Source organism: Oryctolagus cuniculus, chromosome 4 (genome assembly GCF_051225735.1).
Source record: "Oryctolagus cuniculus isolate XC-2025 breed Fujian yellow rabbit chromosome 4, ASM5122573v1, whole genome shotgun sequence".
NCBI classification, from domain to species: Eukaryota; Metazoa; Chordata; class Mammalia; order Lagomorpha; family Leporidae; genus Oryctolagus; species Oryctolagus cuniculus.
This window is the reverse complement of record NC_142870.1, coordinates 130,100,154-130,126,691: the sequence shown is the minus strand read 5'-3', so window position 1 is coordinate 130,126,691 and position 26,538 is coordinate 130,100,154. Positions and strand designations below refer to the sequence as shown.

The window sequence follows — 26,538 nt, the reverse complement described above, 5'->3', positions numbered from 1 at the left end:
TCCTAGTCCTTTAACAAAACCTTCACAAATTAGGTATTTTCCACTTTTTCTGCTTGAGTTATTTTCTAAGCTTGTTTGGTTATCCATTCACCCAACAAAATATTAATGAAGCAAATATGCACAATAACCCTCACACCTTCCTCCCACCTTTTTTTGCTTATGGCTGTCACCTGTGGGGTTCACAGGCTTGACCCAGAACTGCAGACTCCCTCCCTGTGAGGCCACTGTCCAGGAGGGAGTGGCCTGTTTAGCACCTAGTTTACTTAAGGTAGTAGGTACTCAGTGGAGGTGTGTGGATAGATGCTCACCCCTCGTGCACAGGCACCAGGCTCCACGTTCTGGCAAGCGTGGCAGGTGAGTTGTGAGAGGTGTATGTTTCCTCTTATTTTCGTGACTTCTGTTTGAGCTCCCAGTTTTAGATTGTAACTTGCAATTTTCTGTGGGATTTTATTCTTGCCAGTACTACTTCTAACTAAATACATTATAGCAGGAACGGGGAAAGGATTCATTTTTCTTGAGTGGCTGCTGTAGGCCAGGAATTAGCATGTCTCAGTGTGTCAGCATCTCTTAGCCTCATTGTGGTGTTTTATAGGTGGTGGAATAGAGGAGGGTGACAGAGTAAAAAACAAAACAAGATGTGGCCAGGGTCATGGCAGATCCAACATCAGCTGTTTATCTGCAAAGCACCTCCTTTTCCCACCGTGCCGGATTGCCTCTATAGAAGGCTCAGCTCCTGTGGGACTGTGGGCTCCCTGCTTTAGACTTATTGAGTATTATGGTCAGTAGTGAATTAAGCCTGTGAATATGGAGTGGATTAAAAGTGATGTCTTTGCAAAAATTGATGAAAGGAAGAGAGGAGAGGAAGAAAAGGGGTTGAGGGGAGGGAAGTGTGGCTGTCTTCTTGGAACTTTACCTATGGAATGCATGAAAGCTAGATGTTCTCTTTATATTAATAATAAAAAAAAAAAAACACAAAAAAGGAGTCTCAGTCCCAATGCTATTGCCTGTTTTATACAATGTGATTATTGCCATTGTTAGGTAAACAGCCAGCCAAGGCCCCTCTCACCCCACCCCAGTCCTGCACCCTGTTGCACCTTCAACTAGTATTTATAGGTACAGCACAGTTTTCGTTGGACGTGGTCATCTCCTTAAGTGAAAGGAAATGGATTAGATACCAGTTGTCTTTTTCCTTTAAGTCTTATCCTTGGCCTTTATTAGCTGTGCCATCTTGTTCAAGTTACCAGTCACCCCCACCTCTGGTTTCCTAATTGATGAAACAGGAGCAATAAGAAAAAGCCTGGCCTAGTGTCACCTGGTTGCCAGAAACACCCAGTAAGACGACAGTACCTGTCTAAAGGTTTTAAAAACAGAGGGCGGTACCCATGGAGTTCAGTATTGGAGTCATTCATTGGATGTCTTGGGCTGTCACTATATATAAAAATTATGCAAAATATCATTAGTGAGTTTTTTTCTTGACTCTAAGGGTGACTTTTTGAGATTGCTTCTCTTTTGCACACTTGATCCTAGCCGAAAGGCAGGATCTTTCTCTTTTTGTTTTAGGTTGAGTCATAAAATTGCCGATACTCTTTTTACTTCCCCAAATGGCGATTTCATATGGTTAATGCTAATCCATTTACAGTTATCAGTAAAGTTACATACAGATGCTAGAAACAGTTATGTCTATTTTGGGAGACCAGGGATATAGCAAAAAGGTAATCTCCTTCTGGTTTTGCTTTTCCTGTGGCATCTTTCTCAGGCTGCCTGGGGGGGGGGGAGGGGGAGGGATTGTATGGAGGAAGCACTGGAGGCCCTGTATGTCCTCCCCTGATGGGTGGGCCTGATGTGCAGGGTGGGCTGAGCTGGAGAGGAGAGCTGCAGAGGCCACTGTAGTCACTTGGGTATTACACACACACATCTCACCTAACATTTTCTATGTAGCATAATATTTTACCCCCCTTGCAAATTCTTTCTTAAGTGTTGAACATTGGCAGGAGCTTGGGTAGGTATAAAAATGGGTTAGAGTTAGAACGGTATTTAAGAGGCTGTATTTTCCCCACTTAGAGAGTTATTTCTTGAGAAGAGTCTCCCTCCTCCACACTTTTTTTTTTTTTTTTAACCTAACTTTAGTGGTTTTAAAATTGTTACGACCAGGGGAAGTATTGTGGTTCATAAATTCTTTAAGCCTCTACCATCCATCGGTTGCAATGCTAGAATTTCTTCAGAAAATAAGGCTAATTAAAATTTTTTTTCCTTAAGAAATAAGCTAGGGTAGATTTCAAGCTTGAATGCAGTTTTAAAGTTATGCCTTAGTGGAGATTTTCTGGAGTTTACTGGGCAGTTTCTAGAAAAACAGGCAATGGAATAAAGTTCACGAGGTAGATTCTTTCTTTGCCACCCACAAGTTAAAACTGAATAAAACTGTGAAAGTTGATATTGAAATGTCTGTTCAATCTCAGAAGTCAAAATCTGGAGGTGAGAATCAAGGAAATGAAAACTAAAACCTAAGGTATTAATACAAATTAAACAGCAACCATGAGACAAATTTAATTCCTGTTTTTTTCCCTTTGAAAATAAATTGCGACTCACCATTAGATCCACACCAGTAGCCCGGGGAATTGGGGTTTCAGGGAAGACTCTGAGGGCTGCCTTGCATGAAATATTTCACGTTTGGTTTCAGTTTTTTTTGGTGGGGTTGTAGCCTTTTGTACTCTAAAACCAAACCTATTTTTTTGGTTTTCTCTCTTGAGCATTTTACTTCTCTGCTGGATGGCTGTTGCTTTGAGGGTTACATCAACACCCAGCTATACTGGTCCATGTTACCATATCAGATAAGTGTTTAACTCCTTGTCCACATTCATAAAATCATACCCTGTAATAGATTAGCTATTGTTTTTTAAAACAGGAATTTTCTAATGCCTTAATGAGTACCATGGAAGAAAAACCATGCTTCATTAAATTAGAAAATAATACTTTAAAGGGCATTTGAACTAGACTTAATTAATTCCTTGAATTTGGAAAACTCAGATCTCACCTATAAATCTGTCATTCCATCTATTAAAAAAAGAACTTAGAAAATCAAGAGCAAAAAGCCTTTTTCAGTGAAGTCACAACTATTCTTTAAATATACTCTGCGCTGGATGGGATTTTTCTACTTACCACTCTCTCCAGTCTCCTATGGTCTCTGTAGGCAAGACTGGATCCGCGACTGAGTGTAGCATCTGATGTTGAGGGAAATCTACTTGCTTTCCGCCTGGACTGCTCCTGTTGACCAGTGGGAAATGCTGCATTAGCTCACAAACCAAAACATTTAAAGTGCTCTCTGAAATGTTGACGTCTTGCCAAATGCTTGAATGTCAAGTACTACAGATGTCCAGTACTCTTTGGAGCCGGGATCCAATAGGAGCTTGTGTAGGTTGGATCTGATTTGGATTTGCTTAGGGTTACAAATTATCAAGGCCTCGCCAAACAGTAAATAGTGTGAAACCAGGTAGAGAGCGAGCGAGAGAGGGCAAGGGAGTGAGGGAGCGAGCGAGCTTGCTACAGCTAGCGGAGGATAGATCTTTCCCATGCCTGGTTGTGACCTTTTCCTGTGAAGCTGTTGTAATAATAGCTCCTATGTTTTATTGGAAAATATTTGCAAGTTGTGATTCACATGGCTTCAATTAAACCCTTGAAACTTGTTGGAAAACTGAAAACACTTGGGGTAAATTATATTTGCACCTGTGCCTCTCAGTACCCCGGCAGGAAGGCTGTGCAAGTTGATGTTAAGCTGGGGGTGTTGCTCAGCACAGGGCAAGGAGAGTGTCCGAGGAGAAGAGGTGGTGAAAGGACCCAGAGCGCCTCTGCGTGGTGATTCACTTGCGCACGGCAGCTGAAGTGTGGCTTTGTAGCCTGGAAGTGCCTCGTCCTCTCCAGCTTTGGTCCTGACACGCTCCCGGCCTTGAGTTGGTACTTTTGGGTCTCTGACCTTTCCTCAGTTTACCCACTTGACCTCAGCCTGGTTTTAGAAAACCTGTTTCCTTCTGCACGACTTGACTCCAGTTTCCGAATATTTCTTTAACAAACTGCTCTTGGGGTTTCTTTTCTCCACTAGTGCCCTGCATTAACACAGCCTTGGTATGTGTCTCCAAAAGCAGAGCTTGAATCTCTGTCCACTTTGAATTCATCCAGTTCTGAGCCTGTACCATCTGTTGACTTGTGTAACCATTTCTTCCCCTCTGTTTTAGAGAAGCATGCTTATTATCTGTCATTGTTAGTATTATTATCCAACAAAATAGAGCTCTTCTTTAACCACAGGTCCCCTCTATTAAGCAACTGTCCAAAGTTTACCTCCATCTCCTTATCTACCCTTGTTGAAAAATGGTTTGTGTTTGCTGCCTTTCCTTCTCCTTTTAGTCTGCAAGCTTTCCTGTTCTTTCAACACTTCCTGCAACTGCCCAGAGAACTCTGCATTGCTCGTACAAATATATGTCATAGCATATATTCCATGTTTTTAAAGCAGTGTTTTCTTTCTTTTTTTTGACAGACAGAGTGGACAGTGAGAGAGAGAGAGACAGAGAGAAAGGTCTTTCTTTGCCGTTGGTTCACCCTCCAATGGCCGCCACGGCTGGCACACTGTGCTGATCCGAAGGCAGGAGCCAGATACTTATCCTGGTCTCCCATGGGGTGCAGGGCCCAAGCACTTGGGCCATCCTCCACTTCCTTCCCGGGCCACAGCAGAGAGCTGGCCTGGAAGAGGGGCAACCGGGACAGAATCCGGCGCCCTGACCGGGACTAGAACCTGGTGTGCTGGCGCCGCTAGGCGGAGGATTAGCCTGTTGAGCCACGGCGCGGGCCAGCAGTGTTTTCTTTTATGTCTGGCAACATGAATGTAACATAACACTGACTGCTTTTGCCAATTTTAAATGCTTTGTTCAGGGGCATTAATTACATTCACATTGCTGTGCAACCATCACTTCCATATCTTGCTAAGCTGATCATGGGGATGTATTAAATAATAGCCCCTTCTTCCTCTAAACTTGGAGACCACCATTTCATTTACTTGCTCTGTAAATTTGACTACCCTAGGTATTTTCTGTAAGTAGAATCATATCTGCCTTGTAAAAAGTGTTTTTGTTTGTTTGCAAGGCAGAGAGCGTGTAGTTGAGTGTGTATGGGTGAGTATACTCCATCTGCTGGTTCACTTCCAGACGCCTGCAGCAGCTAGGGCTGGGCAGGCCAAAGGCATGAGCCTGGAGCTCAGTCTGTGTCTCCCATGTAGGTGATGGAGACTGACATGTTTTAGCCATCACCTGCTGCCTCCCAAGGCACACATGAGCAGGAATCGGGAGCGGGGCTGGGACTCAGACATAGCCACTTGTGATATGGGATGTGGGTGTCTCAAATGACATCCTCACTGCCATGCTGAATGTCTGCCCCTCATATTTGTCCTTTCGTGTCTGGCTTATTTCCCTTAGCAGAATATCTTCAAGGTTCATTCACATTATGTCATGTGTCAGAATTTCATTCCTTTTTCAGACCTAATAGTACTCTGTTGTATATATACCTCACATGCTATTCAAATAATCTCTCTCTCCATGGTCACGTGGGTTATTTCCACCTTTTGCCCATTGAGAATACTGCTGCTGTGAACATGGGTGTAGAAGTATTTGTACAGGATTACACTTTTATTTTGGGGGAGTACAGTAGTTCCCCTTATCCGTGGTTGGACTTTTCCTGGATTTAGCTACCAAGGTTGACCATGATCTGAAATATAAAATGGAGAATTCTAGAAATAGCCTGAAGTGGGTCCTCTCTTGTGTCCTCACTTGTTGAACTCTGCATCCCTGAAAACCCACTCAGTCTGCAGCTTTTATGAGAGCTTGTCTTCCCACTGAGAGTGAGTGAGTGGTTTCTCCCTCTCTGGTCTCCTGAAGTGCTTGATTTGAATTCTGAGCAAGCCACTCCTCTGACTTTGTACTGTGTCATTGATGATAATGGCTGTTTCTCCCGGTTTTGGGAAAAGGTGGGCCTTTCACTAATGCTGCTGTAGATTTATTCCATGCAGTTACTTGGCTGTTGGGGGTGGGGTGGGTATGCAGCAGGTGAGTTTTGTGCAGCTGCTGTCACCCCTACTTTCAGGTCAGCTTACCGGGCTTAGAACAACATCTGCTTAGCAATCTGTGGGCACTTCTGTTCCTAAGACTGCACCTCCATAATGCATGAAGATGAAATACGAGAAATATGATTGTATTTTATCAATGAGAACCTCCACAATTTTTATTTTTCCCCTAACCCAAGAAATTTTGATATTTGTTATACTTCCTTCTTAATTGGATTCTTTTTTTGATTTTGTTTTTGTTGGTAATTTAAATGAACTGATTTAAAATTTTAATCAAAGTCATGCATTTAGGTACATTAGGAAATCCAATAATTTTATAAAACTTAGAATTAAAAAATAGTCTATACTCATTTCCTATGCTCCATTTTTAGGTTCTCATCTCCCATTTTTCTAGTTATCTGGAATTTCTAAGCTTTCAGTAGGATCTCTTGACTTTTTTTTCTTTATTATTTAAAAAATTGAGAGAGAGAAAGGAGCCCGTATCTACCAACTGGCTCCTAAAATGCCCACAGTGACCAGGGGCTCTGGCAGAGCTGAGGCCAGGGCTGGAGCTGGGGACTCCATCCGGATCTACCGTATGTGTCAGAAGCCCAGTTAGATCCCTCACTGCTGCCCAGGGTGTGTCTTAGCAGGCAGCTGGAATCGGGCTCTCAGTGCCCGACTCGGGCATCTCAACTGATAGTTTGCTTTATGACTCTCTTAAGAAGTTCTATGTTCTACTTGTTAAGCAAGGACCTTGGTCATATTCATTTAAGCATTTCGACAAGGCGTTAGAAGATAGCAGCTTCTGAGCCGCAAGTCAACGGGCTGCAGTTCCGCTGGTGGAACTGATAAGACGGCTGGGGGACCATTTTCCTGTAAGAATAAGCAACCGGAGAAAAGAGCTAACAGCCAAGTAACTAACTGAGGGAATGTGGGGTGAAGGCAGTGGTTTTCATTCATGGGTGAAAATGCCTCTTTGGGGTTTACATGAATTGGCATCCTTCCCGCGTGATGCATACTGTGATCTAAATATCCACTGTAGATTTTTTGCATTTTTCAAAAGATAGGGGCTAGGGAGCAGCTGGGTAAGGAGCATCCGGCGGAGCAGAGAGCAAGCGCCTGGCGGTTGGCTATTGTCTGGCATCAAGGGTGTGTGGCTGTAAAGCCCTACCACAGTGGCTCTGCATCCTCTGCTGCCGCCTGTGCTTCCTGCAGACACGAGCGGCTGAGCACAGCCCCTTCTGCAGCCTGTGTCCTCTCCCACGGTTCTCAGGCAGTCTTATCACCGCGAGCCCACTGAGATGCAACCTTTGACCATCTTTGGCTAGAGAATCATTCAGGAGAAAGGGAAGAAAAAAATTCCAGTGATCTGTGTGCTCTAGAATGGAGCCAAAGTTAGGATCGGACTAATCTGGGATTCCTTGCAGCGAATGTACACAACAAGGGTCCATAGAGTTAAGTGTATGTACAAAAGCCAGCCCTGCCTCTTGTGAGCTACGGGAGCTTGGTCTAGTCATAAAATCTCCTAAATCTCTGTTTCTTCATCAAAAAAAAAAAAAAAAAAAAAAAAACCCACCACCACCACCAAAAACACCAGGTTGTAGTACAAACTACCTCCTCAAAATTTGTAGGACTGTTTAAATGGCAGTGGACATTTAGCCTGGCTGCAATAAGGCACCCGTGCCCTGAATTAGGGTGCCTGGGTTCATTTCCCAGCTTTGGCTTCTGATGCTAGCTTCCTGATGACGTTCACCCTGGGAGGCCTCTCTGATGGCCCAAACAGCTGGGTTCCTGCCACCCATATAGGAGACCGCGATCACATGTCTGGCTTTTGACTCTGACCCTGGCCCAGCCCTGGCTGCTGCATGCATTTGGGGGAGTGAACCTAGCCATGGGAGCTTATTCTCTCTCTTGCACTCTTCGCTTGCTTGCTCTTTCCTCTTCTTTCTCTGCCACCTCCTCCCCTGTCTCCTCCTCCCGCTCATATAGAAAATGATAATTTTTCAGGAAGTTGCTGGAGCGTAAATAAAGTAATGGGTGTTTTCTTATTGTAGTGACCAAGTAGATGGGCTGTAAATGATATTAGGCTAATTGTTGCTTTACAACTGTTTTTGAAATCATATTATTGCTTAGATCTATGGTAGAAATCCTGTTGTGCTTTGCGGTTTGAGTAGGTGTTGATTGTTTTGGAAGTATCCTAACTAGAGTAGGTCTTGGGCTCCGTCACCATGGTTATGGGAAAGCTCTCTCAGACCACACAGCCATGCATAGCCCAGGGAAATGATTTCCAAATTGAAGGCGCATTGTCAGGAGGGACAAGCTCTCCCATGCCGTAGTTTGGTGAATGCAAGCCTTGGAGCATGGGGTGCAGGTGATGGAGCATTTCTCAGTGTCTCCTGTTTGTTTCTCCCATCACACTGCTCTCGCGCTCTCCCCCCCCCCCCATGGCCAATCCCAGCCATTTCTTGGGGGAATGCAGAGTGTGTGGTCCTGAAGTGCCTCACGGTTGCCAGAAATCACATCGTGTTGCTGTCTCACAGGAAAAATGAAAGCTTATTAGGCTAATGAATTATTTAGTGGTCTCTCTCTCTTTTTTTTAAGGTTTAGGAGACAGAAAATAATAATAAAGGCAAGCAGAAATAAAATCTTAAAAGAACAGAGCATTTTGTTAATATCTGGTTAGTTCAGCTGACTAGTGTTTTAATCTGTTCTGTTTTTCTATGGGAAATTACAAGTTTTTTTTTTTTTTTTTTAAATGGGTCAATGTGAGAAGAGGATGTTTGAATTTGCTAAATTATCTCTTGCCATTTGCCAAATCAAACATGACTTATCAAGTCCACGTAAGAAGTGTAGGTAGTTGGCTGGGAATTCTAAGGCTTAACCCTGCATTACAGGCACCAAGGTTAAGGAAAAAACAAAAAACAAAAACAAAACTGTAGGACATGGTGCAGCTGCTTCTGAGATATAGGAAACAATGTGGCTGTAAAAGGGAAATGATGTGAGAGATTGTAGCGGTTTTCATTCTGTTACCTACAATGGGATTCTAAGTGACCTTGCCTGGAAGGCATCTTTATGTAGATTCTTTCCCGTATCACTTATTCTTCAATGTCAGTTTTACCTTCATTTACTCTATGGCTTATTGGCAGGTTGCTAGTAGTCTAAATATTGACAGGGTCCTACCACAGCATATAAATCCTTTAAGCTAGTTGGAACATTTGTTGACCCCTGGTCCTGGGATGTGAGAGGCAGTATGTTTATATGGTTAACAGCAGGGTCTCCGGGATAGATAGCTGTGTGAGCCCGGGCACATTGCTTAACCTCTCTGTGCCTGAGCAGCCTCATCCTTAGGATGATCTATGCCAGAGTAATGATAATAGCTATGCCTGAATGTGAGAAGTATCATTGTCAGTGCCTAGCACAGTCACCAGGAGTGTTTTCTTGGAGAACCAAGAAGGAAACCAGAAGAATTTACGTTGTGGGGGCTTCTTGCCATTTCTAAAAGGCATTGACTGCTTGTATAAAACATGGCTTGGGAATATTGTTTCAACATAGTATTTAGGGGCTGGTGTTGCGGTGTAGTGGGTAAAGCCACTGTCTGAAAAGCTGGAAGCCCACATTGGTTCAGGTTTGTGTCCCAGCTGCTCCACTTCAGATCCAGCTCTCTACTAATGGCCTGAGAAGAGCAGCAGGGGATGGCCCAAGTGCCTGTGTCTCTCTTACCTGTGAAGGAGACAGTAGAAGCTCCTGGCTTTGGCCTGGACCAGTAATAGTTTTTACAGCCATCTGGGCAGTGAACCAGCGAATGGAAGATCTCTCTCTCCCTCCCTCCCTCTGTAACTTGTTTAGATAAATGAATAAATCTTTAAAATATATATATATAGTATTTAACAATTTTCCTCTGGCCCATATTTTTTCTTTTTTAAAGATTTATTTATTTAATTGAAAGGCAGAGTTACACAGAGAGGGGAGAGGGAGAGAGGTCTTCCATCCGATGGTTCATTCCCCAAATGGTCACGATGGCCAGAGCTGCGCCGATCTGAACCCAGGAGCCAGGAGCTTCTTCCAGGTCTCCCACATGGATGCAGGGGCCCAAGGACTTGGGCCATCTCCTACTGCTTTCCCAGGCCATAGCAGAGAGCTGGATCAGAAGTGGAACAGCCGGGTCTGGAACCGGCGCCCATATGGGATGCTGGTGCTTCAGGCCAGGGTGTTAACCTGCTGCGCCACAACGCTGGCTCCCTGGCCCGTGTTTTGATTTCCTTCAAATGTTTTGTGGGGACCATTTGGCATAGATTAGAATCACACAAATTCTTATATCCCCAGTTTCTCATATTCTGTCCTTAGCTAAGGCATTTAAATGATCAGTAAGCTTTGTTGCTTCTTTTCTCGTGTTTCCCCTCTATCTTCCTGCAGGCCTTTTGTGTAGAGATGAAATTGGAATACATTTCTTTTGGCCTCAAGAGGTTCAGTTTTTCGAGCATGCAGCTTTATTTATTTTTGATGATCCTGGTTAGTGGGGGTGCAGACCCAGTGTTCATACCATTCTAACCTGTGGGTTCTTTTGGTGCTGTAAGGCATTAACAGGGCAACAGTGGGGATTCCCATATGGACACTGGTTTGAGTCCTGGTTGCTCCACTTCTGACCCAGCTCCTTGCTAATGTACCTGGGAAAGCAGCAGAAGATGGCTGAACTGCTTGGGCCTTTGCACCCATGTGGGAGACGGGGGATGAAGCTCCTGGCTCCTGGCTTCAGCTTGGCCTAGCCCTGGCTGTTGTAGCTATTTGGGGAGTGAACAAGCGGATGGAAGATCGATCTCTTACTCTGCCTCTCCTTGTCTGTAACTCCACCTTTCAAATAAATAAATTTTAAAAAATGTTAAGTACAACCTAAGTGGATAAAATAGTTGAAAGTGTACCTTTGAATGAAAATGGGGCTGTAGTGAAGAGGAGGCTTACCACTGCAATCTCTTCCCTGTTGCCCCTATGGTATGTCAGTGATCCCAAATGACTAAGGAATACAGTTTGCAATCTGTATGTTTCTGCAAAGCCATTGTTCCAGAATAAGACTGTCCCACAAGTCACCATCAGGGCCTCATAGATGCATTAGTAATTCAAAACCAATGAATTCATATTTAGAAGTAGACAAGGGGATGATAGGTGAAAATGAGAACGTTGCGGATTGGATATATTTGAATACGTGAAGCATCCATGATGTAGCCAATGAATTCAAGGCTGGTTTCACTTCTGGCTTTGGAAGCCTCCTGGATCGTTTTGCGTCTGTTGTGGGAGCAGGAGGTAGGGATTTTCCTCTAGCCCCCATACTTCTCGCCCCTCCCCAGATCAGGATGAGTTACTTCCTGGCTGTGTGTCTTTGTGGGCTGGTATATTTACGAGTGAGACAGCCCCAAAGGAATCTGAACATCTAGTAACTCTTCCCTGAGTCTTGCATTGGGCCCTTCTCCTCCTCCTCCCTTTTATGGTTTAGCTGGAATTGTGATTTACTGGTTATGTGCATGGGGCATTTCTGAGATGGGCCTGGCATGTTTGTATAGAAAGAGCATTAGGTCATATCCAGTTAGCCAATGTGCAGGAACACATGTGGGCTGGAGAGCCCCGTGGAGTTAGCTAATGTTGCGAATCAAAATTTTTACTTTTTTCTGGATGACAGTAATTTGCTACCATAGAAAGTTGAAAGACTGTGTATGTTTCAAGGTTAAATTTATTTTATGAAATGGCTTATTTCTCTATATGTGTGTGCATGTCACATACATATGCATATATATTTATTGTCAATAGTACATCAAATACATTTATTTACCAAAATAATTTTTAAAAGCATTTGGCAATTGACATACTTCAATACTTGAAGAGATAAACCTGTCTTAATCCCTGAGCCCAAAGCGTCACCTAAGATCGTGCTTCTGCATACATTAACTCCTTTCAATTGCATTTGATTGGTTCCTGCTGTAAGGCTTGAGCACACATTCTCAGAGAACAGGGCTGTGTTTGAGATTCTCTGAGTATGGTGCCTGGATTTCTTGCAGAAATAGTACAGCCTCTTGCTTTTTGATGAAATTTCATTCTCCAGTGGCATGACCAACACAGATCAGTTAGGGTGCCCTTATGATTTATTATTCAAATCAGGACATGTCTACAGGTGCAAAGAGACATTGATTATGAGTGAACTTGGTCTGTCCTGGGCAAACCAAGGCATGTGTTCACCCTAAAATGGGCAGACTCTGGGTACAATTTCTTAGTACTCAAAATTTCTTGAGGGATGGGCGTTGTAGGGCCATGGGTTAATCCAGTGCCCGGAACACCTGCGTCCCATCTTGGAGTGCTGATTTGTGTCCTGGCTACTCCACTTCTGCACCAGCTTCCTGCTAATGTCCCTGGAAGGCAGCAGTAATGGTCCATGTACTTGGGCCCCTGCCACCCATGTGGCAGAGACTCAGATGGAGTTCTAGACTCCTGGCTTTGGTCTGGCCCAGCCCTGACCATTGTGGCTGTTTGAAGAGTGAACCACTGGATGGAAGATATTCTCTTTCTTTCTCTTTCTCTTTCAAGTAAGTAAATAGCAAATTAAAAAAAAAAAAAATCTCTTGAAATCCCAGGACTTAAATGAGCTCAGAAGAGACTCACTATTAGCCCTCTTTGTAGTAAATGTGAAGGTGACTGTGACATGGATTTGGTGTATCCTCTGATCCTGTTTATTGAACATCTACTAGGAGTATGGAAAAATACACCCTGTTAGTTTTTTGGAGGATTCTCTCATCAGCCACTTAAAGGAGCTCATCCTATTTCCAAACAAAAGTTGAGAGAGTCCCTACATCCAGTTGCCTTGGTGCATTCTTTCCCTGCTCTGTTTATTCTGTTTTAACTCAATCCTTCAGTGACATTGCCACCAACTGTGCTAGTCCATCTGGTTTTCTCCTTTCTGAAAGCCCTTCATTTGAATACTGCATTATTTGGAATGAACTCCCCCTTTGTTATGTGATAAATATTTTTGTTATGTGATATAAACATGGGATTTGTAAGCCTTCTAATCGGGAGGCGGGGCTCTGGTCTCCTCCCTCTGTTTCTGTCAACCACAGTGTTGAGCTCGCCACTGGGGACACAGTGGTCCTTAGTGTTCTGATGGATGGGGCCGGGGAGATCACTGGTGGGGACATCAGCCTGTGTGTATGTCAGTCCTATGAGGAATGAGGGCGGCTCGCATTAGTGGGATCAGTGTTTAAAAGTGAGGAAAGGAGGGGGCCGGCGCCGTGGCTCACTAGGTTAATCCTCTGCTTGCGGTGCTGGCATCCCATATGGGCGCCGGATTCTAGTCCCAGTTGCTCCTCTTCCAGTCCAGCTTCTGCTGTGGCCTGGGAGGGCAATGGAGGATGGCCCAAGTGCTTGGGTTCCTGCACCTTCATGGGAGACCAGGAGGAAGCACCTGGCTCCTGGCTTCGGATCGGTGCAGCGCCGGCCGTAGCAGCCATTTGAGGGGTGAACCAATGGAATGAAGACCTTTTTCTCTCTCTCACTGTCTAACTCTGTCAAATAAAAAAAATTGAGGAAATGAGCTGCCCCATCATCTTTTGTACCTTAAGGAAACTGTGTGAGCGCCCTGTGGCCAGCTGACATCGCCAGAACCTGGTATGGACTTATGTTGACCTCTCCTTTCACATTTCACCCAGCTCCAGTGGCATCCCTGAAAGTCAGTTGTTAATGACACTGCATAAGCACAGCTCAGTACTGGCCAACTTTGCTCCTGATGCTCAGTTTTTTGAGGTGTGTAACTACTGATGCCTTGTCTTAAAAAAAATTAATAACCTCCTTATTCTTACCAGTGATTATAATCACTTTTCTTATTCAGAATGCCATTTACAATAGAGTCAACATTTATCTTCATCCGGAGGGTGTCATGTCCATTATTATGCTGACTTCCCAGTTTCTATCTCCCTAGGCTGAGTTCTTTGAGGTTGTGAGTGTGCCTGGCCTCATCTAATCTGTGTACATGTCAAGCAGGGCTTGGTGGTTCCTATGTGTTTAATGACTGAGTGACAGGGGATTTAATTTGGGGGGGAGGCAACTTGACCTTCAGAGCTGTATTTTATTTATACATTTCATTCTGCAATAAGAGGTGAGTGGAATGTGCCCAACTCTGATATACTCTTCCCTACTGTCATTTGAACATACCTGTGTAAAAGAGAGATTATGGAGGTGTTTTAGGTTTATGGCTGCAGGGACATTAGAAGGCTGAGCATGGTAGTGTGACAGCTACTATTTTATAGTAACAGCAAAACTAGTTTTTAATCTAGTTGGATATAAGGAATTTATTTGCTGACTTGAATTAAAGTGGTAGTCTAGGGTAGCATTTATTGAATTGCAGAGCCTGTGACAGGGTTCAATTTCAAATTCTGGGGTTGGGGCCTGGGACACACATGTAGGAATGACTGTCAAACCTGTAGCATTATAGCCTTGGATTGTGACAAACTTGGAGAATTTGATGAAAGTCAGAAAACTAGGGGCTGGTGCTGTGGCGCAGCGGGTTAACACCCTGGTCTGAAGCACTGGCATCCCATATGGGTGCTGGTTCTAGTCCTGGCTGCTGCTCTTTTGATCCAGCTCTCTGCTATGGCCTGGGAAAGCAGTGGAAGATGGCCCAAGTCCTTGGACCCCTGCACCCTCATGGGAGACCTGGAAGAAGCTCCTGGCTCCTGGCTTTGGGCCGTTGCGGCCAGTTGGGGAGTGAACCATCAGATGGAAGACCTCTCTCTTTGCCTCTCCCCTCTTTCCGTGTAACTCTTTCAAATAAATAAACAGATCTTTAAAAACAAAGAAAGAAAACTAGAAAAATGTACAGACATTTTATACAATAGCAGGGGGTTCTTGAACCTCTGATTAAGTAAACTAAGTGTTTTTTTGTTTGTTTATTTTTACAATGTACCTTACTAAAATTATTAGTCCTATGCTATATCCATGATTGCACTGTTTTGAGAATTTGGCTTTTATTTGTCCCCTGTGGCTTGAATAGCCCTAGACAGTGCTTTGGTCTAAACTTTTTGGGTGGAGAGTTTGCATCCTGAGTATCTTCCAAATTTAATGGTGATTGCAGGTGTGGTGCCTCTTAGCATGGCAGCAGTGAGCACCTGCTTGCCCAGCTACAGATATGCCATCGTAGGGCCTTTTGGAGTCCCCAGGCCAGCCACCGTGAAGGGAATTTGGCAACTACACCTACTTTATTTTGTAAAACTTGATTTTTTGGGTTGTGCTTTTGGCTTACCAATGAAGACTCCTGAGTCTTACTTAACTTATCCTAACCCCAGCATCCTGTTAATGTAGCTCTTGGGAGCCAGCAGTGATAGTCAAGTGATTGGGACCCTGCCAGCCATGTGGGAGACATGATTTGAGTTCTCAGCTCTCAGCTTTGGTCCCTGACTGGGGGACCGCTGTGGGCATTTGGGGAATGAACCAGTAAATGGGTGTTCTGTCTTGCTATCAACACCAAAATCCTTGATTTAAAAAAAAGATTACTAAGGTCAATGTAGACAAGTAGAAACTAGAGATGTAGGAAAAAGAAACTAAAGGTCAATGGCAACTGTATCCTTGACAAAATAATTATTTTGTTATAAATAGTAACCTGAAGGATACATGTTATGTGATGACTGACACTGGAAGAGTTTCTTACTCCTAGTTATGCACTAGGAAAATAATAGCATTAAAAAGCTAACTAAATTGTAGATATGAATGTTATGTCAGATCCTGTTCCCAATTTCTTGTTTATATTAACTCATTCAAACTCGATGGCTAGCCTGTGAGGTCGGCCCTGTGAGTGTCCCCTCAGTTAAATGACAAGGACCGTGAGGCATGAGGCACCTCCTGCATGAAGTCTCACAACTGGTAGGGACTTGAGCTGAAGCAGGTTGATGCTGCGATTCCCCATCTGAAGTGTGTACCTGCCGCTGCTCCTCTGGGTGGTGAGAAAACACTGCAGTGAATTGCTGTTGGGGCCTTAAAATTATGGGCATCTGTTTCATGTCAAACTGGTAACATTACATTCTCAGTGCTGAACATTTACAAACATCTGAAACTAGAAGGAAATGTACAAATGTGGCATTCACAATTGGCTTCCACAGCAAGGACTGACAGGATTACTACCAGTCCCAGAGCCTTCGGCTAACATTTGTTTGTAAAGTCGCTTTCTACTTTGATCTTGAATTTAATGCCCATTTAGGTCATGTCAGCTTTTCAAAATGTCATGAGCTTTGCATGTTTTGGAAATTTAATTTTCCTTAAGATTATTTTTTTTCCCAGAACACTAAGTGGAAGTTTTAAGTTTTTCTTTAGTGTGAGTTGGAAAAAAAAGAATCCAAGAGTAACTTGACTTAATACATTCAGTGAGTTAAGAACTCATTTTTAGGGGATTAGTTTAATGTGGAAGTTAAGAAGGCAGGCTACAGGGTTGAAATTCCTGGGATCAAATACTCCCTCCCTACTTGCCAGCTATGAGACTCTGGGGGAAAATACTGTTAAATGGTAAGAGTTCTCTGTGTCCCATAAGATGGTGGGAAGAATTCCATGGAATTATACTCAGAAAGCAGTGTTGGTATTAGTGCAGTGCTAAAGCATGGCCAGTGTCATTAGTAATTATTGAATATAGAAAGAGAAGCATGGGCACAGAGTTGGGTGACTTACGCTTCCCCCAGTTAACAGTCTGCCTTGGACTTTTCCATGTCAGTTTTTGAAGCTCTAATAACCTCTTTCTTTGAGGAGCTGGACACTGTCCCATTGAGGAAAAGAATGATGACGTAGCAATTGTCTTGTGAACGGCCATTTGGGTTCTTATGTCCTTGCCCACCCTCTCCCCATCCCACCTTGCTCCCTCAGGAAATTTGCAGGTGGTGTAGTGAGGCTGTAACAGATCCCCTTATCTCATAAATCCCTCTTTGGTGGCGCATCAAGAAGGGGTGGTGCTTATTTAGCATAAAGTGGCATGTCACCGCACTGCTGTCCTGTCTGATCAGGAAGAGGAAGCCGCCAGGAGGGCTTATAGGAAACCCTGCACAGCCTGTCCCTCAGAAACTCGGACACTGGTGGGTTTGTGACTGTGCAAAATACACATCCCTGAGATAACCACATCCCAAGGGGGCGAGTTTTCTCATTTACATCTGACAGGTACTTTTCCCCTGAAGTTGCTTCTCCTCAAATTGCAGCTTCCTCTGTATGTTAAAAAGCACCAGTTCCTCATAGTGTGTGCTGGTGGGGAGTGGTCCTGTGCCAGCCCCCTTTGCTCAGACCCCCGCAGTGTATGTGTGTGTGGGTCCTGTGCTGCTCCCTTGCTCAGTCCTTCTGTGTGTGTGTGTGTGTGTGTGTGTGTGTGTGTATGGGCACAGATGCAAGGTGTGTCCTATGTCTTGCCTCCTCTCTTGCAGCCACACTGGCCTTCTCGTCACTTCTGTTCTTCAAAGACATCAAGCCCATCCCGAAACCTCTGAGCATGTTCTTCCTTCTTCTTACTCTTATTTTACAAGCCTCTGTGCTGCTCTTTTATCTTCATGGTGATCTCTCCTGTTTACCCCATCTACAGAGCACTCCCCTATGTGCCTCGGCTCTAGCCTGCCAGCTAGTTCTTCACTGAGTGCAAACTACTCTTTTAGGCTGAGTGAGTTATTTGGAGGGTGCTGGGTCTCAGTTCACTGCTGTGTTGCCGGCACCCAGTAGTACCTGACACACGGAAGTACTCATTAAAACTTACTGAGCTGGCCGGCACCGTGGCTCAATAGGCTAATCCTCCACCTAGCGGCGCCGGCACACTGGGTTCTAGTCCTGGTCAGGGCACCGGATTCTGTCCCGGTTGCCCCTCTTCCAGGCCAGCTCTCTGCTGTGGCCCGGGAAGGCAGTGGAGGATGGCCCAAGTGCTTGGGCCCTGCACCCCATGGGAGACCAGGATAAGTATCTGGCTCCTGCCTTCGGATCAGCACAGTGTGCCAGCCGTGGCGGCCATTGGAGGGTGAACCAACGGCAAAGGAAGACCTTTCTCTCTGTCTGTCTGTCTGTCTCTCTCTATCCACTCTGGTCATCTGGTTTTTATTTTTGTACCTTGTATCATCTGCCTCTTCCTTCCCACCTTCCTATGTGTTCACTTGACACACCCCCGACTGCCCCACCATGTCCTCACACCCGTGATGATGGTGTGTTCATGTATGCCCATACATATTCACAGCTCTTCCCTGGGGGAGGGGGAGGTCTCCAGCCAGCTCACCTTAAGGAAATCCCTCTCCTGAAGGAGAAAGGGGAGCAGTGGTTTCTGAACTGTTTCTTGGCTGCCTCCGGGCAGCCTCCAGGGTTTCCAGAGAGACCTGAGCAGCCCCCATCTTGAGCCTCACCGAGAGCATTTCTGTCTGGGATGTATGGATAGGAGTTTGTTTGCAGCATAGTTCCTCCTGACAAACAAAATGCTGGAACACTCTGAGTTAGAAGGGTCTCTCTGCCCTTTCAGAGAACCGTGGGAATCATCCTGTGGCCCTGAGAATGGAAGAGGCATGCACAGGCCGAGGGTGGGCGGTTCTGGGTGACCAGTTCTCATCCGGGGAGGCTGTCACTGTCTCTTGCCTTGAGCTTTCCATTTCAGGAGTTCTGGAGCCTGGGCTCTACTTGGCAGCGCACACGGTGCCCTTGGCTTTGGTGCCTCCTCACTTTCTCTCTTTCTGTTCCTCCTTTCTCCTTAGTGCTTCTGTTTGTGGCACAACGTTACTATGGAGACACTATGCTAATAGCTGCTTCTGGCACAGTGCATTTGGGGAAAGCTCCTCTGATTTCTTTTAAATAATTAGATTTCCTTTCAAGGCCTCAATTTTTGAGGCAATGGAAAATGTCTATTAAAATAAGACATAAACTTACCCAAGTCAGAATGAGAACAAATTTGTGAAATAGTTGAACTCTATCATTGAATGTATCTGAGAATTCTAAGCATAAGGAACTTTTTGATTCATACTTAGTGTTATGCAGGTAAAAAACAGTTTGTTGCTGAGTGAATGAACTTCACATTAAACACAGCTGGCCTAGATTCTAGACATGATTAAGATTATATTTACACAAAACCTTTGTATAATAGCATGACCCGTATTTTCTTGGTGCATTTCTAACTTCTGTATTAGTGGAAGCTATTTGAGATAGGAGGCTGCTGTGTTATTTTTCTTGAATATCATCCTTTAGCACCTTGATGACTTTTTGTAGATGTAGGCAGGAGTAACTGTGTGGGTGACAGGAACAAACCAGTGGAAAGGAACTCTAGTCAGAGGAGAAAGGCTGTGGGACTTGGCCGCTGGGCACAGGGAGAAGCAAAGTGTGCATGCAAAGGCAGCTGCCCAAAGAGGATGCGAAAGATGAAGGCAACAGCAGAAAAGTGCGGCAGATGTTTTGTGAAGGGAAAGCGCCCTTCTCCTAGTCAGAGAGGGGTGTGCTCTCATGTCCAGGGGGGCGTCTGAGTGCGTCCCTCCTCCCTTGAAGTCAATCCATTCTGTCATGGAGTGTCTTCAGTGTAATTTAAAATGAGTTTTTGTGGGGGAAGTTTGGATTTACTTTATAGGTGAAGTCGCTGAATTACATTTATGCTGTAAAACACAAGAGAACTTTTCCTAATTTAATATTGTCTTGGCAGCTCATCCTAGAATGCATTTCCTGCATGCGAGGGTTTCTTACATTCTTTAAATGAAAAGCATATTTTGATTGTTACTGGAACCATTAACAGAACGCTTCATGCAATAAATGGCTTAAGACAATATTCCTTACTGGGAGTTGTTTGCTGCTTTTATTCCTTTTGACTTTCAGCTATGGAAGGGATTGTACATTGTACATTTGGAAAGGCATAAAAATAATAGGATTCTATTAAGAAAATGGTGGTATTTGATATACTTGATGAGCAAAGGACTTTACATGCATAGCTTAACCAAATAATAAAAGAAACAATGCCGGGTTTATGTGGTATTTTCTCTCTCCCTAATCCTTTTTTTTTTTTTAAATTAAGATTTATTTATTTATTTGAAAGGCAGAGTTAGAGAGGCAGAGAGCACTTTCCCTAAATTTTAAGCAATCATTGATTATATCTTAAATGCAAGTTTGGGAATCTGAGTAATTGTTAAAAAATAGGGGTGTTGGGCAAACATGCTGCCTACAAATGGATGCCTGGGTCCTGTTTAGATAGAAATACTTTTCTTACAGAACTTTCCTAACGGTCAGATAGAAACTTAAGTACTAAGGCAAAGTCATAAGAAATGAACCTTGCTAAACTAGGAATTGTTTTGGCTCAGTAACATCAAGGAAGCAGCTGTCAAAACAGCCTTTTCATTTCTTTGTGTGTGTGCTGTACGATCCTAGTTAATTCATTAATTTCTGCTAACTGCTGTAGAATGGACAAGAGTATTTTTGCTTCTCTGAGTCTCGTGCTTTATTAGCAACATCTCAAGGAAATAGCTTTACATGCTCTGCAGTGAGTAATTGTCTTTATCTGAATAGCAGGAATAGTTCTGTTCATGCCTTGAGTTGACATATTTTCAAGAAAAAATATTAGTCAAACATTTTAAAAAGTCATTTAAATCCTATAAAGTAATGTCAGTGTTTTAGGCTATAGAAAATTTGTCCCCAGAGAGTAATATTTTCAAACATTTGTTACTCATCTTAAAGTCAGTTCTCAACTGACTGAGGGAGTGAATCACTGGCTGTTTGCTGGAGCCTAGTTCATTAAAGATAATTCAGCTTATGCTAATTACATGGTAATTATTGTCATGTATATTCAAGGAAGAAGAAAATAATTACAAACTTTTCTCTGTTCTCAATGCTTGAGAGAAATAGAACCTTTGGATTGTTCCAGTCCTGCTCAAAGGCTTGTTCTAGGGTAGGGCCATAACACCAGTTTCAAAGGGATGCTTCCAGATTGCTCCACTGGGTCCTATTCATGACTTCATTCCCATTAGTAGGTTTTCTATCTAGGATATTACTGAGACTGAGCACAGACCATTCAACAAGCTTAAAAAGCCAATCCTCCTGACCTTTGGGGTATTTATAAATGAGCTAGTAGTGCTCTAATGCGCTTGTCCTCTGCAGAGACCTATTGCCTGATGAAATGGAGGATTCAAAGCAGTACTAATACATGTATCACATACCTAAACTTGAGACTCGAACCACAGAGCTTCGAAAGGAAAACATGGAGTAGCTTCCCAACCTTGGGTAGGCAGTGATTTCTTAGGATACAAAGTATACTAACCGGAAGAGGAAAAATTGAATAAATCACACTTTCTTAAAAATCCAACGTTTCCAGTTTTCATTAGTCATTAAGAAAATAAAGGCAAGCCATGGGTGGGAGGGAATGTTCTCAATTCATATCTCTGATAAAGGACTATTTAATTACAGAATTCTCAGACAACAATAAAAAGGCAGAGAACTCAATTTAAAAAATGGCCAGAATGAGCAGAAAATCATGAAAGAACATGTTTGATCAAAAGACATAAAAAGATGCTCAGTGTCATAAGTCAACTGGGAAATGCAATTTAAATCACAATGAAATAGTACTCAAAACCCATTAAAATGGTAAAAAAAAAAAAAAAGAAAAATTAAGTAATGGAACCCTGACTGTTAAGAGTGACAAGAAAATGAGATAACTTACTTTAATATACTCTGGTTGGAGTGTAACGGTTTGGTAACTTCGTATCACGTTGAACTAGTCATTGCACTCCTTGGTGTTTACCCAAGGGAACTGAAAGCACATGCCCAATAAAAAGACTTTTATTAGACTGTTCATAGCATCTTCATTTGTAACAGCCCCAAATTGGGTGCAACCCAAATACTCATCAACCGATTAAAATAGGTAAACAAATTGTGCTATCTGCAAAGAATAGAATATCCCTCAGTGACTTAGAGGAATGGTACCTGCCAACAATTTGGATAAGCCTCAAAACATAGAGCAAAGACATTAGAGACAAAGGAACACACACTGTGTGATTTCATTTAAGGCAGCTCTAATAGAGGCATAAGAAGGCTGTAAAGACAGTTGTAGGTGTCTGAGTGGAAAGGAGCACGAGAGAATTTTTTAAGATTTATTTATTTGAGAGGCAGAGTTAGAGAAGGAGAGACAGTGAATCTTTTTTGATAAATTTTTTTAATCTTAATTGATGTAGTGATTGCATAGTGTCACACCTCACTGAATTATACATTTAATTTCTTTTTTTTTTTCATCTTATGTGTGTACTTTATACCTTTAAGTGGGGGAAAAATCAAAGTCACAACACAGATGAACATAGTTGAACATAGAGCAGATTGTAACTGACATGCAGATGGTGTGGTAGCTGAAGGGGTGGCAGGGAGTGTGTGCTGTGTGAGAGCCAAGAAAAGGAAATCAAAACAGGAGAGACTTTCTGGACAAGAGATGGTTTGTGTTGTATTTTGAAGGTACCAAGAGATAAATGTTATCAGGGATCAGAGGGAAAGTATACCAAATAGTGTCAAGCTCTCAACTTAAGATAAAAATAAAACAACATGAGTTTCCAGGTCAAGACATATTAATAGAAGTTGTTTCTCTACTTAGTGTATCATTTCCATTGATTGTTCATCCATCCATCTTTCCCATATATGTGTATCTTTTCTTTCAAAATTGGACTTAATTCTGCTTCTTCAGTACTCTACATACTCTCCATTTTCTGAATTCCAATTTTTAATATCCTAATGTAGCACTTAATTTTCCTAAGAATATGTCTTCTATTTTAAGTGTGTATCTTTTCAGAAAGGGTTTCCTAGGAAAAATAGTTTGTGCTAATTTGTCCGAAGTAAAATGTTAAGTCCACACTCACATGCTGGTTAATTAAAATCTGTGGATGGAAGTTTGATAGACATGCAGGATGGGGGATATCTGTTGGGGTATGAACTTGTTGCATTTGTGTATGTTGTTGATTCTTTTTAATGTATGAATGTTAATGATAATTTCTTGACAGCTATCTACCACATTATGATAACTTATTTATTCTTCTAGGTAGGTATTTTTAGTCTCTTCTTTTTACAAGTGTATAAACAGAGCAAGCAGTAGATAATTTGAATTTCTCTTTGCTTCCATTGTTCTTGGGAGTCATCAGACCACCTCACTGTGCTACTGAGAAAGAAGATGATATTGGTGCTGACAGCATTCATAGGTCATGCCACTCGCTCTTCTGGACTATTTATGTACATTAACTTATTTAGTCTCCATGATAACTCAGTGAGAAAAATGAAGCAGAGTCAGGAAGGGACTTATCTGAGGCTGTGTCAGAATAAGAGGTAGAGTCGGGATTTGAAACCTGATTGAAGAATGCATACTACTTGTGCTTGCAGGCTGAGTGCTCCTTATCCAAAATGCTTGGGACCAGAAATTCTTTGGACTTTGGAATATTTGCATGTATGTAATATGCCTTCTTGGGGACTGGACCCAGGTCTAAACAAGAAGTTCAGTTGTTCAGTTCTGTTTCATACACTTTTTCCACACATAGCCTGAGGGTAATTTTGTCCTGTATTTCTGGCATGCCTGTGCTTTGACTCCACCACTTAACATGAGATCAGATGTGGAATTTTCCACTTGGGGTGCTGTGTTGGTCCGCATGGATTTGGGAGCATTCTAGATTTTGGAGTTTTGGGTTAGGGTGTTAAGATGGCTCTGCATACCCAAGGGCTGGTCGTGCCCAGTGAGACCAGGTCATGTACGCTTTCTGAACTGGGGCAGAGGTGGGCATAGATGGAAACAAGTGATGCAGACTGTTGTTTCCAAGTCTTGTGTAGTTTGTGTCTTAAGTTTAGACCATCCTTAACATCTATCCATCCATCGGATGTTGGTTGAGAAACTTGGCCACGTCACTCGGCTAAGGCAGCCTGTGTTTTGGAGGCACTTTAGCAGCCAGGCCTGGGTCTGGATGCTTTCACTCATGTAGCTTTGCAAGTATTTCAACATTATCACCCTCCTTGAGCTAACATGAGAATGTGGACATGACTGGTGTGTGCTAAGGTTGTGGTTTATGAAGGAAAATCAGTACCGAACTCAGCTGACCCATTCTGAGAACAGTGACCTTGCCACAATACCACGTGATTAGGCAGTAAGTGTGTATTGTGCATTTGAAGTTCAAGTAACGTATTTAAGGGAGAATTGACCCTTTACTAAAGATGGTTTCTACCTAAGCAAGCTGTGTTTTTGGCAACACAGCTGCCTCAGTGGCACTGGTTACAAGGACAGCTGCTGTATTCACAGATGTCATCAACTCGGGCAGCTGGTTTTAGGTCTTAGTTTTTTTCATCTCAGACTGTGTTCATTGTCTTCCTCTTTTCACTTCTACAACGGTGGTGCTTGCAGCAGTATTTACATTGGGGAGACAAAGTGAGATTGTTGTGCAGAAACACAGTTGTACAGTTAGAGGGAATGAGGGAACATTTCTGGGTCTGGCACCTCGCATAGTAGATTAAGCCTCTGCCTGCGGCACTAGCATCCCATATGGGTGCTGGTTTGAGTCCCAGCTGCTCCACTTGTGATCCAACTCCCTGCTAATGTGCCTGGGAAAGCAGTGGAGGATGGCCCAAGTCCTTTGACCCCTGCACCCACGTGGGAGACCCAGAACAGGCTCCTGGCTCCTGGCTTCGGTCTGGCCCAGGCCCAGTCATTGTGGCCATTTTGGGAAGTGAGCAGATGGAAGACCGACCTCTCTCTGTCTCTACCTCTGTCTCTCTAACTCTTTCAAATAAATAAAATAAATCTTTATATAAAAAAAAAAGAACATTGACCACAAAGGCCCAACTTCTAGGGCAGTTTAAGGATTTACACCAAGGATTGTCTTTCACATTGTGCTTTTGTCAGCAGTGCACTCAAGGCTATCAGGCCCTAGGGTTAGGTTAGGAATTTGAGTTTTCTTTAAATGCTGTTTGGTTTGTTGATGAGATTAGAACCCCCTTCATATATCTATAAAATAGAGCCTAAAAATGTGAACATTGTTTTCCCATTAAAATGTAAGCTTCAAGAGCTCTGGGACTCTGCCCTGTGCAGACTATCCCAACTCCATGGCTCTCATTGGCTGAAATGTCTGCTGCTTGAGAGAGGGATTCCCTGCATTTCTGTAGCAGATGGGAAAGGTAGGTTCCCTTGGTGGACTCTTCCGAGAGCTCACCTGCCAACGTTGGATCTTAGCTTAGGGTGGACTCACTGGGAAGAGCCCATGAAACAACAGGTCAGTCTCTTCTAGCCAAATTCTCTCACACTGCAGAAGTTGGCACATTTTAAGTCTGCTTTGCATAAATCATTCCTGGTGTCCAGTGGCTCTGAGGGATGGGATAAAAATAAGTGTGTGATCCTGGAGAGTGGAGGCTCCACTCTTTGTCCAAGTGACCACACCAAAGTGCACAGTCCCCTCTGGGCCCAGCCTCCGAAGCCATGTAGCTGATCTTTGTCTTTTTTCTTTGATATCTTAACTCCAACAGCAGATGTCCTATAATTGGGTAGAAACCCCCACCCCTCTCTGGCTGTTTTCTTCTCTGAGAGATGAAGGGTCAGAACATGGTATCTAAAGCCTTTGATGCTGTTCAAAAACAACAGATGGGAGGCTTCAGTGGAGAATAAAAAGCCAGCGATTTAATTTAGACTGAGTCAAGACAAAGATTTCAAAGGCATCTGAAATTGATCAGCTCCAAAAGCATATGACCAATATTTCACTTTGACTTTCAAAGAACAGGTGGATTGGAAAGTTTTATGGTAAACTTGGGTTTTCTCTGAACTAACAACAGCCTAGTAACTACTCTAAAAATTAGATGAATAAATTTCTTACTAGATCTTTTTCTAGGATGCTAGTCAGGAAGACACCTCTCCACTCACCCCACCCCTGCTCTTTGCTGCAAGGAGGAGTCAGAGATTTAAAAAGGTGGGCCGGACCTGTAGCATAGCAGATTAAGCTGCTGCCTGTGGTGCCGGCTTCCCAGATAGTTGCCAGTTCCAGTCCAGGCTGCTCTACTTCTGATCCAACTCCTTGCTCATGTTCCTGGGAAAGCAGTGGAAATGTCTCGAGTGCTTGGGCCCCTGTTCCCACATAGGATACCTGGAAGAAGCTGGGCTTTGAATCAGCCCAGTTCTGGTCGTCGTAGCCATTTGGGGCGTGAACCAGCTGTTAGAAAATCTCTATTCTGCCTTTCAAACAGATAATCTTAAAAAAAAAAAATAAACAAAAAAAATCTGGTGGACCAGACTTGATCAGTTTGGCAGGTAACAAGTTACTAAATGGGGCCGGCGCCGTGGCTCACTTGGTTAATCCTCTGCCTGCGGCGCCGGCATCCCATATGGGTGCCGGGTTCTAGTCCTGGTTGCTCCTCTTCCAATCCAGCTCTCTGCTGTGGTCCAGGAGGTCAGTGGAGGAAGCCCAAGTGCTTGAGCTCCTGCACCCACATGGGAGACCAGAAGAAGCACCTGGCTCCTGGCTTCG

At 43.4% G+C, this 26,538-nt stretch overlaps 2 protein-coding genes across 16 annotated transcripts in view; one reads left to right on the top strand and one right to left on the bottom strand.

The window, feature by feature from the left end:
* Positions 1–26,538, top strand: part of MED12L (mediator complex subunit 12L) — a 360,120-nt gene that overhangs the window by 165,254 nt on the left and 168,328 nt on the right. The gene's annotated exons all lie outside the window — the stretch shown is intronic.
* Positions 1–26,538, bottom strand: part of P2RY14 (purinergic receptor P2Y14) — a 55,001-nt gene that overhangs the window by 25,894 nt on the left and 2,569 nt on the right. For 2 of the 4 annotated variants that reach the window (XM_008266336.5, XM_051859068.3), the window contains exons 2-3: positions 21,732–21,821; positions 3,157–3,261 (exon numbers count right to left, since the gene is read on the bottom strand). The gene's annotated coding sequence lies outside the window, so the exon portion shown is untranslated. The remainder of the gene's footprint in view (positions 1–3,156; positions 3,262–21,731; positions 21,822–26,538) is intronic. The other 2 variants (XM_008266335.5, XM_070072661.2) reach the window with 1 other exon arrangement.